This window comes from Magallana gigas, chromosome 6 (assembly GCF_963853765.1).
Source record: "Magallana gigas chromosome 6, xbMagGiga1.1, whole genome shotgun sequence".
NCBI classification, from domain to species: domain Eukaryota; kingdom Metazoa; phylum Mollusca; class Bivalvia; order Ostreida; family Ostreidae; genus Magallana; species Magallana gigas.
In genome coordinates, this window is record NC_088858.1 from 47,067,447 (window position 1) to 47,085,439 (window position 17,993).

At 35.5% G+C, this 17,993-nt stretch overlaps 1 long non-coding RNA gene across 3 annotated transcripts; it reads right to left on the bottom strand.

Annotated features, from left to right (window-relative positions):
* Nucleotides 1-606: 606 nt before the first annotated feature.
* On the bottom strand, nucleotides 607-16,356 carry LOC105336981 (organic cation transporter protein). 3 transcript variants are annotated; one of them, XR_010714893.1, is made up of 6 exons: nucleotides 16,099-16,356; nucleotides 6,594-6,789; nucleotides 2,265-2,447; nucleotides 1,707-1,966; nucleotides 1,285-1,458; nucleotides 607-1,155 (listed from the first exon to the last, which is right to left on the bottom strand). It is a non-coding gene; the product is annotated as an organic cation transporter protein (long non-coding RNA). The 3 variants fall into 3 exon arrangements; XR_010714895.1 differs by lacking the exon at nucleotides 16,099-16,356 and adding an exon at nucleotides 13,234-13,324; XR_010714894.1 differs by having other exon boundaries at nucleotides 608-1,155; nucleotides 6,640-6,789; nucleotides 16,099-16,353.
* Between the last annotated feature and the right edge of the window lie 1,637 nt (nucleotides 16,357-17,993).

A 17,993-nucleotide genomic window follows, 5' to 3' on the forward strand; every position in this document is an offset into this window, starting at 1 on the left:
TTAGCAACGATAAAGAAAACATTCTGAACACATTCGCAGGGCCGGGTGCTTTAGAAATTTATTAAAATCCAACTTGAATATACAATTACAGTCAAGTCGTACCAAACCGACTCGTACTCAAATGTTCACGTCGTACCAAAAACTATGTGGTTCACTCGTACCCAAATATTTGAGTTCGACTACACTAGTCGACATGTGCATACGGTATTTTTTTGCGTTTGCTTTAAACTTTATTGTTTTGTATTATCTGCATGTCTGTAGCTCCAAATCGGAAAAAATTCGGATCGGATGGACAACATTCCATCTGAATTTGTTCAGACCGGGAGCTTCCGATACTTCAATAATACGCCCACGTGTGTTAATAGTTATATACTTCAATAATACGCTCACATGTGTTAATGTTGAAATTCTATGTTAATTTAAATAATTAGCCAAAATAACAATTTCATCTCCGGGGGTTTACGAAGTTTGTTTTAAATTAATGCATGTATATAAAAACTGGTGTCTATTTCAATTATAACAGAATTTTGGTCTACTACTCTAAGTAATATAATACTGATAATAAAACATATAATGTATAATAAGAAAAGGAAAAATTAGTTCATTTATATTAATCATTTATTAACATTGCAACATTTTTAAATAGGTTATAACAATATTTACATTCACATAAAGGGAAACTCAAAGGTCATATGCAATAATTATATACTCATGCAAGTACACAAGTTCAAAAGATATTAAAAAAGATATCACAGCACAGATCACAATTTATGAAATGAAACACAGTTCACGGACACTATAATGCAATCTTTAAACAGTTCACACTATGAAAAACAGGGGTGTAAACACTTCTGAGTAGTATCAGCAGGGTCGATGTGCTCACTTCCTCTGCCGAATAGGCCTCCCAAAGGTCGTAAATACGTGCATGGACCTAAAATATAATTTAAAAAAAATTATTAAAAGATTACACATGTATGATGTTTTGGATTAATACAGATTTACCATGTTCAGCAGTTAGCAACTCTAGCATCTGCCAAGCAGTGGTTCATCGATGGAACTTTCAAACCGGTTAGAGAGCCCTTCAAGCAACTGGTGTCAGTTCACGCCTACTTGAAGAATGGAGGTCATCTGAAGCAGGTGCCGCTGGCATTCATCCTTATGTCAGGGAAACATGGGAAGGATTACAAGAAGGTACATTATTACATTATTGTTATTAAAGTGCATAAAATGCATTAACTTGTTGTTTTTTTTTTACAATTTATATATCACTATAATCTCCTTTACTTTTATAGGTCTTTAAGGTTTCCTTGACTTGCTGCAATCACCTCCAGAAGTTCAACTCTTCACAGCTGACTTTGAAGGGGGATCTAGAAAGGACTGCGGTTGGTCTTCCCTGATGTAAGGATCGGAGGCTGTGCTTTCCAATGGTCCAAGACAGTTTTTGGAAAGGTGCCGGACCTAGAATTACAGGTAAACATGCAATCCATTCATCTTAAATCATCTTATTTATATTGTTGAAAATATCAGTTATAGTAAAAACTTGTAATATCTTGTATTTTTATCATAATACAATGTGAAAAACATTTTTTTTTCTAATTTGACATGAATAATTCTTTTGTAGGTAGCTTATCGGGAAAGAGATCACATCAACAAATTTATCCGCAAGCTGATGGCTCTGCTCCCGATTCCCGAAGAGCATGTCCAACCTGCCTTCCAAGAACTAGCCAATGGTGTGGAGGTTAGAGCTCTAAACCAGCTACTGGATTACATCAGGGATACGACCTGGCCAGTGTCATTAGGGTGTCTTTGGACAGGGTGTAAAAAGGAATGAAGTGGAGAGATGGCACACCCGCATGAACAGAAAGCAAGAGGATGCCACAACCTTCCTTTCTACACTCTTCTGACTCTTCTTCGACAGGAGGCTGATCTGCTGCCCCTATAGAGGCGCTTAGGGAAGTTGAAATGCCTTCAGAGAAAGACATCAAAAAAGGTACAGTATTTAAAGCAAAAACCTCATTGATCCAAGAATAATATATTTATGTTCTGAACATGGCAATTCTGTATTAATCCAAAACATCATACATGTGTAAACTTTATAGTATTTTTTAAAATTATAATCTACATATTTGCTATTGATGTTTATTGTACACTGGTTGTATAATGATACTATTTACTGCATTTAAACTTTTTATGCGAATCATATAGACTACCTACTTTAAAGACAAGTCTTACTACATTATTTGAGTGGTAAGTTTTAAGAGTACCTCAAAGTTAAGTTCTTTTGGTTCCTCGGATCTGAACTTCTGCTGATGTCTGTTGGGAGTTCGAATAAGGAGGGATGAAGTGGGACGACCGCTCTCTGTCTGGCGCAAGTCACACTTCTCTGCCATTATCTCTTCAACAATGCTAGTGGCGGGTGTGATGTTCTGTTTGGCTGCCTTCTTCACCTGAAAAAAATATCACTTGATTATCATTATCAATTCACAATTAATATATAGAACATTAATAACATTAAAATATTAATAGAAAAGTTTATGAAGGCTTTATGTCTAAAAATGAACATCAGAACAAGTAGATTAAGTACTGATACTTGCATTAGATTCATAACTATGTTAATTTTTTTTTTATACAACGATCAATGATCCTTAGGAAACACACACACACACACACACATCATGATTATGACAAATAGTGGTTGAAATATGTGGAAAGAATGTAGAAATCCAAAAAGCAAAAAGGATAACTCAGTATCATGTTTTTAGAGCCAGCTAGTTCACTTTCTCTTTCACTGACACCCCAACTTGTACCCGGCATAGAGCGTCCTACCAGCTCAGTAAATCTGCAACCTTGGCCATCGTCAGCGCCCACTCTGCCCTTTCTACCAACTAGACCAACACCTTCATCCCAGAAAATTACAACGGAGACGCTGCTCCATGAAGAACTTGAGAACACCAGAGAGAGAAGAAAATTGATCAAAGATCAGCAGCAACTGGTTTTTCTTCAGAAACATTATCTTCTGTTAAAGATCAAAAAGAGAGAGACCCATTTTTTGATGTAGATTTCTTGAATGAAATTTAATTTTTAAGTGTAATTTAATCATAATGTAATTAACAACTTATATTTAGGTCCCCACAGTTTATCGTTTTGTTAATCAATCTTTCAACTGTTTAATTTGACTTAATTCTCCTTTTAGCTATGGACCTTTCGTTTTGTGTATTTAATTTACCTATACATGTATATCGGTGATACTTAATCTTCAAGATTCATGCAGTTCCTCTGTTTATGTTGATTGTCTTACTGATATTTCCCTAGTTTTAGTTAAAAATATATGTGCAGGTCCAGATGCTGGGCAATTATTTCTCATAGACGAATTAGGAAGCGCTGCATTGGCGATGGCCGAGGCCACTCTCCGGATGCATCGTCCAGCCGTTGCCTTCGACACATTCACGGCATCTCCAACAAGCTTGTGGAAAGCCCCAGTGGCCTCCTCGTTCCATGACTCACCGTCTCGGCAATCATGTCACAGATATAAATGATAGTGCGTCGACGAAAAAGGTACCTCTCGAAGAGTTCATCATCTGCCCGCATTTCCTATAGATTAAGACGGTCTCGAAAAACCCGAGGAAAAGTGAGCCGCCTAATCCAACGAGTGCCACCATTTTGAAGTTGCTTAGTTACAATCTGTATACTTAAGTGTGCCTAATAGCAGACTTAAGATTTAATACACTATTTGAGACTTAACCCTAAGTCAATTTTGTGATCCACTTTAAGAACGATCTTTAAATTTAAGTGCAAATTTATTGACTTAAGTATGACTTAAGATTCAAGACAGTTTCATGATCCTGGGCCCTGAAATGGCTTTTTTCTTCTTAGTTTGATAAGCTTTAATGTACATTTGTGCCAGCTTAATTTTTACTATATAGAAAATAACCTCGATGTCTATTGGTCTCAAGAGTCAATTTGCGATTTGTGTTTGTCCGTCGGCGAGTGCTGTTCGCTTACAATTTTACATTTTTGATTTCTTAAATACTACAAATCCGATTGTTATCACGTTTGGTTTGAAGCATCTCTAGGATAACAGTTATAAAATCTGTAAAATCTATGACCTCAAACAACCAGGGCTTCATAGGCAGGTCCAAATAATAAAATAATCAAATGAAACCATGATTTCCAAAAATCTTCTATACTCCTGAACATGTAAAATTAAATTTATGCATGGTGAAATACGGTATAATGTCAATTCAGTCTTGCACCTAAATTGTGAAATTGATAGCCCTGGGTCATGAATTCAGCGCTTCCGCGGGGACAATATATTGAGAATGTATTAAAGCTTAGAAATTCTTTTCTCTACCCCCATATATAGATGAGGAAAGGTAAATTATGGAACGCCATAGCTGCCTTATGTGGCTATTTCATGTGAAGATGGTGCTTTATTATATGAATATATACAATTTTCATTAAGTGTTTTTTCTGAGATTTCTCCCATTTGTTCATGATTTTTTCGGCTTTTTAGACCACTCCCAGCTAATTCCCTGCAGAGGGTTGACCTTCCATACCGTGTGCATGTTGCACCATCACATGTCAGAAACTTACCGGTGTATAGTTTACAATGCCCCATCCACCTACTTTTTGGGAGTTGAATTTAATTAACTCTCCTATGCAGTTACTCAGACAAATCGAAAATGAAACAGTGTTTGGACCTCAGCAGAAATCATTGCTGCTGACAAGACTTAGTTCTTGAAAATAATTGATAAATTCGATGTAATGTATGCTAAAGCATTGTTTTTCAAGGAAACTTATTTATAAATACCTTAAAAATAGTCAGATTTTAAATGGTACGAACAAATTAAATATTTTTTGTAGTCGTATGTATTCCTACGCCAGAGTTCAATATAGTCTCGTTCAAATTGACGCTCGGCTGTCTCTGTAAATCACGGTGTCAGCCGAGCGTTTGGTTGAACGAGACTAGAGTTTAATACTACTTGGATCCATACAATTTTCGAGAAATATTTCTATTACTGATACATAGATTGATTTAATTAATTTTGTCTTTAAATATTATTTAACATGATTCATATGGGGGTTTCTCGACATTCTCGTCGAAAAAGTCCAAAAATTCATATTATAAAAATGTGCGTAATTCAAATTAGAAATTACATGTTATTACATATACTTATCATGCAAAATAAACCGTGTAAACCGTGTAAAGTCAGCACAACAGTCAAGTTTCGCATTTTACGTACACGTACTTAACAAAAGGGGCCTACATACATGTATTGCATATAAATTTCAACAAGAGACATCCCTCTAACTAATGATAATCTTAAAAAATCATTAAATGTCATTAGATATCAAAGGTGATATAATACTAAATACCTATTTATTCTAGTTGTTTGCACTTACTGGTAGTTAAATCAAAATCTTTCAAAAAAATTGACATTTTTCATACCTTTCTTGAATAGGAAATATCGAGCAACATTTTCAACAATGAAAATATTTTTGTCCCTTAATAGTCTTGGATAGACACACCTGTAGTAAAAAAATTGTTTAAGCATGCGCACAATGTTTTTTTGAAAGAAATGTTAAAAAACAAGCCGCATGTGCTAAAAATGAAAAACAATTAGCGGGTACAGGTTGCGATATGTCTTGTTTCTAAATTGTGGGCATTTGGATTAAAGAAAGATTAAAAAATATTTTTACCGGTAATTGTGTACAAAGAAAGCAAAGAATTATAGAAAAATGATGTTTTTTAAGGTGGCCATTTTATGTCCATTTCGTTTATAAGATTAACATCCTACATAATTTATTTCCATAGAAAGTACCCTTCATTTCTTTGTCTGACTGATTATAACACTTTCACCCTGTGAAAGAGTGAAGATACGTGTTGTCACAAACCATGTTAAACTGCAAAAATGCACATTATAGATGTGTTATCTTATTGGATAAATAAACTATAACACTGGAGTAAAAATTTCTACATTTTAAAAAATCACTAATAATATATATTATAGTATGTCCAAAGTTATTGCTTCTATCGCTTTTTGATGATTTTAAATAAAATTACACATACTTGTGAAAGAAATACAGTTGAAATCGTTAAATGGGAATATATCCAAGATATCTTCATTGAACAATTATCCCTTCCACTCAGAAAAATTCAAAGGAACGAAAACAGATTCCTTACGGAGAATTATCTCTTTTCTCCATTCGGAATACACTCGGAATACATCGCGCAATTTTTTAACGTTATCATCCGGGCTTATTAATGGCTGTTGCAATGCAAAATCTCCGTAGACTTTCAATTTTGGGATGTGTATTGAAACCTGAAGGGTAGAGGGGGCGTTTCAAAACAGATAATCTGGACATTTTTTTATAAAAATGGATGAACGTAGTTTGAGCACGAAGGTATTTACTATTATTGAAATATCAAGCAAAAAGTGGTGGAAGCAAAAACTCGGGACATTTTGTGCTCATTATTAACATTAAGTTAGTTACTTTTGAAAGTGTGAAATATCAGAAAACGTACTATTACTACCACATATACACACATGATTGTGTTGAGTCAATACTTAATTGATATTAAATTGTTTTACCTGAGAATTTACTGTTCGGGTAAACACTGAATAATCATATACCCACTCAGAACATGTTTCAAGCGTTCCGTTGACTATGATTTTGCATTCGTCGTAGCTTCCATCCAACTTTACCGGAATTGTTAAATTTATCAAATCTTTATGATGCTGTCCCTGCACTGCATAGGAGTCATTTTCCAAGTCAGGGATTTTACATCTAAAAAATTATATTTCTTTTGATCAGTGGTTGAAAATTTTAATGTATGTTATAGTGAAGTTTCATTTATTTAGTTGCCTACACAATACATAAGATAGAACAGTTCAACGGACACCAATAATTTTTAGAACAAGTGAAGTCCTTACATGTCTTTAAATTTTTATCACATGTTAATTAAATATTTGTATGATGCATTTAAGCTTTTATAAAAGGTTGCTGATTATTGTTTGCAATTCTTTTTATTATTTTGCAAAGACAGTCAACTTTCTGCTTCGATTTATATTATGACGTCAGCCAAACCGCGAGCTACCTTAAAGCTGACATAAAGTAATACATACGCCTTATTCCTCTTTTGGCGTCGACGTCTGTTTCTCTTTTTAAGAAATGAATTTAATTTATTTTCTATTGATCGACGTATCAAAGGAAAAATTAACCGGAAAACTTTTTCATCAATGCGCGTAACCGGTCAATTTTTTTTCCTTTAATACGTCGATCAATAGACAAAAAATATTAAATTCATTTCTTATCATTTAATCAAATATTTTCAAATCATAAAATGTCAAGTTTCATTGATCGAAAATGTAAATAATGTAAATGAAGCGGCGCGTATGAGTGTAAAACAACAACAGCAACAATATTCAAATTGGAATATAAATCGGAAACAAATGGAAATACATGCGATGGCTTGTGATGTTATTCACGGTGAAGCAAGATTCGTTTAAACTGTTTTCAAGTGATGAAGTGCAAAAATAATCCTGTACAGAGTAATTTCTACTTCAAAGACATACATGTAACTATGTCAAAGTTAGATGATGTTTTGTGCTTTATAGTACAATAAAGCGAGTTTTTATTACAAAAAGATCTGCCTGTAACGTAACATCGTTATTGGAAGTGACAAGCAAAGTAATAAATTACTTTTTAGCAAATACACAACACAACTTAGATCTACCATCCTAATTCGTTATTGCACGTAAGGGCTTGTATCTTAAAATTTGATCTAACTCCTCTACAAATTTTATTACTCTTAAAAATGATGCTTAGGGTAAATTTCTTTCGTTCTATATCTAAATATATTAAGAAGGGGGTACGCCTTAACTTGTTGCATCCTGTTTGAAATGTACTTTCTCGAGGGAATACCCAATACAATTTTGTCGAATGAAGCAATGCATGCCATGAGAGATAGGAATACATGTAATAGTGATAGAACTTAAAGCTGACATGAATTCATAAAAGCATTTGGTCGCTATACTAGTTTCGATCGCTCCTCTACTGCCACTGGGGTATATATACCGGTTGAGAAAGTTACGGTCGGTTGCTTTCCGATCGAGGCATTCACGTTGCACGGACTTCTAAATGCATGAACTACACATTGTACATGTAGTAACAAAAAATAAAGAAAACAACAATCAACGAAATACAAAATATATTTATTCTTTGAAAGGATGTCCAAGGTATCTGTATTATTTTGCACAGACAGTGCTGCCTTACTTCGCATGCACATCGAACACGTGCGTCGTTCATACAGAGTGCATAACGTCTGCATCTTCTTGAAAACCCTGGCGACACTACATCCAACACAGTAGCTAAATGATAGTAAATCCAAGAAGGTAACAACGTTTCTATCCGTTCCTACAAAAACTCCCCGTTTATAAAATCCATGCGATAATTGACATTGCCACAGTGTGTGGTTTGCGCATGTGCGATGTTATAACATACACAGGAAAACGGTCTACAATTATCGAGGAATTTCTGAAGTATCTGCGCCTGGATTTCAGTCTGTCCTGTTTCGTCGTTTATTGGATATATCTTGCCAGTGAAGTGGTTCTCATATTATTTTTGTTAAAACGCGTTTTTACAAGTCTTTTCGTCCAAGGTAACGTGTTCGGGTGTATGAAATTCCTGAATGCAGTGAAGCATGACGAGGGCTCTCGGCCTTATATAGGGGGTGTGTAGCGATGAGCAGAACAATAGAAATCGACAACTAATATGGCGGTAGTCGGAGATAAAAGGGAAGTTATGCGTATTTATGAATTCATGTCAGCTTTAAGGAAGGGAGAGGGCTTAAAAAGGCTGTGCCTGTTGCCTAATCTCACTCAATATCTTATATTGAATAAAATATTGTTTTGTAATAGAGTCAACAATTACTTACGTAAATTTTATTTTATTTCCGTTATATATGCGATCGGGTTTGGTTTACTTTCTTTAATCGTATTTGTTACTAGAGTTTTTATTGGTCTAATATCTTTATTTTGATTTGGTAAGATTCCTATAAATACCGAACACTCTAGGAAATCTGATGAGTCGGTGTCCAAACCTTTTGAACGGTTTATGCCTCTAACCTCTATAGGTTAGTAGAAATTCTTTTCGTTTTATTTGACCAAGAACTAAATTTTTCTATTATAGTATCTCTTAGCATAGTAATTAGTTTGTTGTTATTTATTCATTGTTTACATTAAAGTCCACCACTCCTTTTCGATAATCATAGGGATTTACATTCCTCCTTTCATTTGCCTATTGTTGATTTGTTTTGTTTACTAAACAAAAAAAACAACTTTTGTGTCTTACGTATTATGATGAATGAGGCAACGGAACCTCGAATCACAATGAACTGAATTAAGAGGGGGTTAATTAATTTAAAGATCTCCTATAACATACTTTTGGGGGCTCATCCGGGATTCGAGTAATCAGTGGCATCTTTCGTATTGACACATTTGGGGGATTACCTTCAATACTTTCAACCCGGCTGGAGTGGCATAGGAAAAATTTATGAGAGATTTTTGGAAGATTTTGAAAATTATGAAGAATCGAAAAATAATAGGGAAAGTCCAGTAAAATCCAGTCGGTCTTTGTTCACTTCAACCGCTTCTATTTTTATAAGTTCTTCTCCTCAAACCCATCGGAGTACCGGCTCTCAAGGGCCTAATGCACCCCTACGTGTATCAACAAACACGTCTAATACATTCTCACTCGAACGCGAAGAAGCATTTAAAACGCCAAATATATCACAGTAGTATCACGTGCCGCGGTCGTAAATTTGGTCATTTTGCAAGCAACTGTTGCGATCAAACAGAAACTACAAAAGAAAATATAGAAGTTGATAGTGGTCCTTTAAACTCCCAGAGGCTGAGCTCGAGCCAGAAGTCTCAGCCAAAGTAGGTGAAAATTGTTGACCGCAATCTGCAATTGGTAACATTATAGGGCAAACAGTTGTGTGGAATACGGTTACTCTTAGTGCATTTTATTGCCTTTAACGCTGGAGCAAGACAAAGTTAATTTTTTGGTAGATACTGGGTGTTCCGTAACTTTAATTTCCCAAAATACAATCGAAACCGTTGATACCAGTTATAGGGCTGATATAGAAAGCGTTTCAATCACGCTGGTTACAGCCTCGGGTAATGAGTTACAAGAAAGTTCGAAGTATGCTAGACAAAAATGCGAAAGAACATAGTCAAAGCCCCTGGGCTGCTCCTGTTGTTCTAGTTACCAAGTCAGACGGAACAATTCAATTTTGTATTGAATACCCGAAGTTTAATTCCGTCACAAAGAAAGACGCTTTTCCACTTCCAAGAATTGACGAGGCCTAGTTGCAATAATGTAGCCCTCTCCGATTTTTTATATCTAATGTTTACTGGAGAGGGCTACAATTCCACAGGATCTCCGTAATGGTGCAAAATTAATTTTTTAATGCGGCTGACTTCGGTCTGTAAAGATCGATTTTATATTTGACTTCCTTTAGATCAAATGATATTTTAATTCAGGTTGACCAAATTAACCGTATATAAATCAAAACCAGATAAAACATATCAGCACGTTTACCAGTCGTCTTTTTCAGCAGCCATGACAATTCTCGCGTGATTGTATGGGATTTACGCTTGGAGTTTTGATTGGCTTGATAACGTGAATGACAGTGTAAATAATCGATCTTACCTCGTTCTATCACTAAAACATCGTTTCAGGAAATGATATATAATGGAAAATTCATATTTACCTCGTTAATTATGATTAAAATAGGGGAATTCCTATATTCAGTTCAAGATCCGCTCCTCAATTCTCATTGGCTGTCCCAAAATAAAACCAGTCAAGGTCAGTAAACATGGCGGACAAATTCAACTTGTGTTATTGACATACACGAAAAATAACCGATATATGGACTATACTTGATATTTTTGGATTAAGTTATGCCATAGACATCTACACTGTTTGAGTTCAGGTAAGAAATGCAAATGTTATTGTCATTTATGTACGATTTGAGACGAAATCGTTGCGGGAGTGAATCACTCCTGCACTTGCACCATTACGGAGATCCTATGGAGTTGTAGCCCTCTCCCCCGCAAAAAAAATAAAAATCGGGAGAGGGCTACATTATTGCAGCTAGACGAGGCCTTGCAAACGTTAGCCCATGCGAAATATTTTTCTACTGTAGAACTGGCTAGTGGTTACTGGCAAGTGAAGATGGTAGACGAAGATAAAGAAAAAAACGGCTTTTGTTACTTATAACGGTTTTTTTTTTCATTTTAACGTCATGCCATTTGGCCTAACGAACGCACCTGCCACTTTTTCTCGACTTATGGAGTTGGAGTTCTTGGGGTTTTGCGGTATTCAAAATGTATATGCTATTTAGATGACGTTATAGTTTTTGATATAGATTTTGAAACTGCTTTGTCAAATTTAAGTTCTACAATGTATACGAAGAGCGCATTCAAAATTAAAGCCAAAGAAATGTACTTTATTCCAAACGTCTGTGGTATATTAGTGAATCAGGTATAGCATGCAATCCACAAAAAGTCAACGCCGTTCAAGGCTGACCAGAACCAAGAAACGTGTCTTAAGTTAAAAGTATCCTCGGTTGAACCGGGTACTATCGCCAATTTATACCTGAGTTTTCTACAATAGCATATCCTTCAACTAAACACGCGCAAAAACAGAAAATTCTGTTGGGACGAATCTTGTCAAAAAGCGTTCGATGGGTTAAAGCAGTGTTTCATATCCGCGCCTCTTCTGTCGTATCCTAATAGCACTGATCCGTTCATTCTTTATACAGACGCAAGTTAAGTAGGAATAGGGGGTGCTTTGTCTCAAGTACAGAATGGAGAAGAATATGTCCTCGCGTACGCCATTAAAACTTTTAGTAAAACCCAACAAAATTATTGTGTTACTCATAGAGAATTATTGGCCGTTGTAGAGATGTTAAAACAATTTAAACATTTTCTCTTGGGTAGACATTTTCTTTTGCGCACAGATCACGCATTCCTTGTGTGGTTAAAAATTTTAAAGGTGCAGAGGGTATGCTCGCTAGATGGATATCTGTAATAGACACGTTTGATTTTGAAATCCAGCACCGCAAAAGTGGAAATCATATCAATGCTGATGGATTGTCAAGAAGACCAATTAGATAATGTAAGAAGAGAACGTTGTCCTAACTGTCTGGTGGATCCTGAAACTTGTGAAAACTCCCCAAAAGTAGATCAAAATAAATTAAATGTTTACTTCATTTTTAATGGGTCCGAGTTGGAAACTGGGTTGAACACTGGGGTGTAGAAAATATTAAAAAATGGCAACAGGAAGATCCTGAAATTGGTGAATTTCTAAATATTAAGAGAAATAATCAAAATAACCCCCCCCCCCCCCCCCCCCCAAGAGTGTAGATAAAAATTGTTCACACCTAGTCAAGATCATGAACATCATGTGGGAATAGTTTAAAATTTTTAAAAATGAAATTTTATATCCAACATGTTAGGAAAATGCAGCCAAGCAAACAATTCATCAGATAGTAGCTCCGTCCAGTGTCAGAGATAAAATTCCTAATTACTTACACAATGATATATTAGCGGGTCATTTTGGTAGGGGCAAAACTTTAAAAAATGTCAAAAGGCGATTGTATTGGCCTAGAATGACAGAGGATGTTAAACTCTGGTGTGAAGCGTGTGATTAGTGTGCTAGAAGGAAACCGGGTCCCGGGGTAGGCTAATCCCCTTTACAGCAATCGGTAAAACAATCGAGAGAATTGCAATAGACATTTTAGGGGGCTTCCTACGACTAGAAAGGGAAATGAGTTTATAATCAATGTGGGGTATTATTTCTCTAAATGGAAAGAGGCCTATACAGTCCAAAATCATACAGCTATGACTGTTGCCGACAAGTTACTAACAGAATTTATTTGCCGCTACGGTACCTTGCTTCAGATTCATACCTACCAGGGTCGGGAATTTGAGAGCGAGTTGTTTATATCTTTATGTAAAAAGCTGGGTATAGAAAAGACTCGCACTAAACCGTACCGTCCCCAATCTAATGGACTCTAATGGACTCTAATTCAGATTTGTCAACAAAAAAAAAATGACTGGGACGATCATCTCCTTCACTTAATAATGGCGTATAGAGCTACCGTACATGAATCCACAAAATGTTCTGCAAATTTAATTATGTTGGGTCGAAAATAATCTTTACCTATCGATATTATGGTGGGTCCTCCCCCTGGGGAAAAACTTGATCTTTGTCCAATAATGTATGTAGCATGGGTACAGAACGCCATTTGATCTACATTTGAATATGTGTGTGACAAAGCAAACATTGCTGCAAGTCGTCAAAAAAAATTTTTTATGACAAGGGTCTAAAACAAAAGTCATATAAAATAGGTGAATCCGTGTGGAGATGGTATCCCCCTGCTATAAATAATAAATTAGGACAAGGTTGGACAGGTCCCTATTTGGTTGTGGGAAAAGTTTCCGACATTATATAGAAATTCAAAGAAATGAGGCCAATAAAAGCATTAATATTCTTGTCGATCATTTAAAACAATACACTGGGAATAAACCCATCAGCAATTGGCTAGACAGAACGGAAGAAGCTGACTCCTTAGAACTTACAAGCGCCACTCCAGTTGGTTTACCCAGAAAAACCCGACGGGATAGAACCCCACCCCCCCCCCGCCTTATTCTATATAAAACAAATACACATGTATATACAGATTTTTTTTTTACTTTTCATAACATTTATCTACTAAAACAATACAATAAATAAACACAATGTAATTATTATTATGCATATAATAAGACGGTTATTCTGCCGGATATTATAAATATTATGTGTGTATGGTTTTTTAAAATCTCTGGCATGGACGTTTTAGAGGTTCTTTTAGGAGATGAAGAATTGCTCACAATTGAAGATGTTATGGACAAGACAGAACACACTGGACCAGGGGCTACAGAGGGGGGTCATGTCCCAGATAAGAATCCCTCTGAACAAAAGTCGACAGAGACCCCATCCATCGAAGTAAGCATTTCATGCCCGGCGGAGGGTTGCCTTGAGGGGTTTCCCCGGTGGCCAGCCCTACTGGAGCACTGGAGGATGACACACGAGGCCCTCGTTCTCACTTTACGGTGCCCGTTTCACAGGTGCCCCTACCAGCATGTATAGCAGGGACAGGTTGCGCGACACCTGTACAGGGCCCATTAGCGGCAGTCTAGGGATATCATTATCCAGAGCCGACTGGAGAAAAACCACAAATCCAAACCCCGGTATGTCAAAAGATGTCGCCAGTTTCTTGAGAATATAGTTAATCCAAGGACCTTTGGTGGGTGATATTTTATGGAGAGAGGAGTATATTTGCATGGATGAGACGGTGGATATTCGGGGAGAGGAAGTTTTCCTGCATTACAGAAGAGGCAATGGATGCCCAGGAAAGCTGATTGGGAAAACCAACAGAAATCATTGAGCTTCATATTAACTGTTAGAGTTAATGTTAATATTCGTTTTCAGTTTGATAATTATGATTTATTGTTATTGTTAAAATAATTTACAATTGTTATTCATTTTGTTTGTATATTACATGTTATTGTTTAAAAAAGATTAACAATTGTTATTCAAACGAATTTATTTTTTTTAAGGAGGGGGAATATAGTAGAATCAACAATTACTTACGTAAATTTTATTCTATTTCCGTTATACTCGATCGGGTTTGGTTTAATTTCTTTAATCGTATTTGTTACTAGAGTTTTTATTAGTTAACGTCTATATTTAGTATCTTTATTTTGATTGGGTAAAATTCCTATAAATACCGAACACCCTAGGAAATCTGATGAGTCGGTGGCAAAGTTCTATTGAACTGTTTATAACTGTCTAACCTCAATAGGTAAATAGAAATTCTTTTCGTTTTATTTGACCAAGAACTAAATTTTTCTTTAGTGTCTCCCAGCATATTAATTAGTTTGTCGTTATTTATTCATTGTTTACATTAAAGTCTACCACTCCTTTTCGATAACCATAGGGTTCTACATTCCTCTTTTCATTTGCCTATTGTTGATTTGTTTGTTTAATAAACATATAAAACTTGATTTGTTTTACGTGTTATGATGAATGAGGTACCCGAACCTCGAATCCCGATGAACCGAATTAAGAGGGAGTTAATAAATTTAAACATCTCCTATTACAGTTTAAAGCTGAACACCGCTCCTGCATGTAAAATGCATTATCCCTCAAACTTCTCTTTTATCACCGCTATTTTTACAACCCCTGAATAAGCCAAAGATCTCTAAGCAGTTGAAAGTATTTTGCTGACGATGTCTCACCCTAATGCACATACATCTTGCCTCGCCGTTGTACTCGGTCGCGATAAAATTATCAAATTTTGCGCACTTTTTGTAAGGTCAGATAAATACTTACAAAAAATAAACAGGTGCACATAAATAGGAAATAAATGCCAAAAAATCCAAAGACTACGAACGGAATACTATACGTCGACCACGAGGTTCAGATGTGCAACCGGATGCAACGAAATAAAAGTTTATTTTCCGGTACCTGGGCTGGGTGACAGTGCCTATTTACGAAAAGTGTTCAGATTTACAATTTAAAAAAAAAAGAACTTGAGGGAGTTGGTATTTTGAAGTGTACTGTTTTCACAGTGTCTGAACATTGCAAGTTACAGCTTGAAGTAAGAAAAGTCTCTTGTATACGCCGAAAATTCTAATTTAAGAACATGACAATATTCTAATAAATTTTACCCTATTTTATTTTGAATGAGTGGGGTTTTTAAAACCATATTTTTGTTTCGGATCCATTCATGCATTTACAGGTCCACTTCGTTTCACGGGCGATTAAATGCAAGGGTTTAAGTTATGTATATATTTATGAAAATGTTACAGAAATAACTTTACTAGGTTGTTTGACATCCATGCACATGCCAGTCAAAATATCGGAAAAATTAAATTTTAATACTGATTGCTATAAAATTGCTGCCATTAATTTCCCTAGTAAAAATAGATCCCCAGGGCTATAAATAGAAACCATCTAATGATTTTTAAAAACATTTCTTACCTGTGAAGATGTTCTCCAAGTATAAAATTAGACACAGGCGCTCCAAAGGAATTGAATATGATTGGAAAGAAAACAATCATTAGGAGATGCTTTTGGTACGGACCAAACGTTCCCAACTTTTGAATGAGAGCATCATAATCCATGGTGTGTCTCCTAAAATCAAACCGTTGACTGCTTGTCCAAATATCAGTGCATCATATACGCCTCGTAAACATTCACACTAAGCCCATCCATGCGGACCTATTTCATTATATTTCTCTTCTGTATTCGGAGAAATCATTTTCCCTTTGAAATATGATAAAAGCTCCATGTGTTAACTAAAAAATATCTCCCCCCAAAAAAGAAATTCAAATTTTTCTTTTTGTTTTTTTGTTTGTTTAGTAATTACTATACTCTGTCCCGAGATTTTGCTTCCACCACTTTTCGCTTGATATCTCGATAATAATAAATACCTTTGTGGTCAAACTACGTTCATCCACTAATATGAAAAATGTCAAGATTATCTGTTTTGAAACGCCCCCTCTTCCGCTTCAGGTTTCAATACACATCCCTAAATAGAAAGTCTACGGAGATTTTGCATTGCATCAGCAATAATTAAGCCCGGATGATAACGTTAAAATATTGTGCGAGGTGTCCCGAGTACTTCCGAATGGAAAAAAGATGTAAACATTTCCCATTATAAATCTCCGTAAGTGTAAACTTTTATGAGTGAAAAGGGATAATTTGTCAATGAAAAAATCTTGGATATTTTCCATTTTGTCGATTTCAACTGTACTTCTTTCACAGGTATGTGCATTTTTATTACAATTCACCAAAAAGTGATGGAAGCAACAGCTTCTAAATTAATATACACATTTAGAAGTTGTTGCTTCCATCACTGTCTTAATATACAAATGAATAGTTGTAGAAACCAAAGCGCCTGACCTAGTAATAGCATCAATAGTGAAACAGACTATACTGTTTTATGCAGAATATTCCTTGAAAATGGCTCGATATACTAGGTTTTTATGCAATACAGACACCCATTATTTTTCTAAAAACATGGTATTCCACACCACAATCATCAAACATGGCTAGGATTTTATTAATCAACCCAATGTTTATATTTTCAACCACTCTACACGTGGTTGAGCACGGATATTAACTCTATTCTGAATATTATCGTAATATAAATAACCGCTAGACGGTGAAATAAGACATACACCTTAAAAGATTTTCATGTTTTAACATTAATCAAAGTAGGATATGATATGAAAAACGACCATATTATCCGAACACTTATACTTCCGCTCGAAATTTCACAGGAACTGAACAAATCTCGTTGAAGTCTCGTGAACTTTCATTCGAGCACCTCTGGATTTCTTACATACTTAGCAACGATAAAGAAAACATTCTGAACACATTCGCAGGGCCGGGTGCTTTAGAAATTTATTAAAATCCAACTTGAATATACAATTACAGTCAAGTCGTACCAAACCGACTCGTACTCAAATGTTCACGTCGTACCAAAAACTATGTGGTACACTCGTACCCAAATATTTGAGTACGACTACACTAGTCGACATGTGCATACGGTATTTTTTTGCGTTTGCTTTAAACTTTATTGTTTTGTATTATCTGCATGTCTGTAGCTCCAAATCGGAAAAAATTCGGATCGGATGGACAACATTCCATCTGAATTTGTTCAGACCGGGAGCTTCCGATACTTCAATAATACGCCCACGTGTGTTAATAGTTATATACTTCAATAATACGCTCACATGTGTTAATGTTGAAATTCTATGTTAATTTAAATAATTAGCCAAAATAACAATTTCATCTCCGGGGGTTTACGAAGTTTGTTTTAAATTAATGCATGTATTTAAAAACTGGTGTCTATTTCAATTATAACAGAA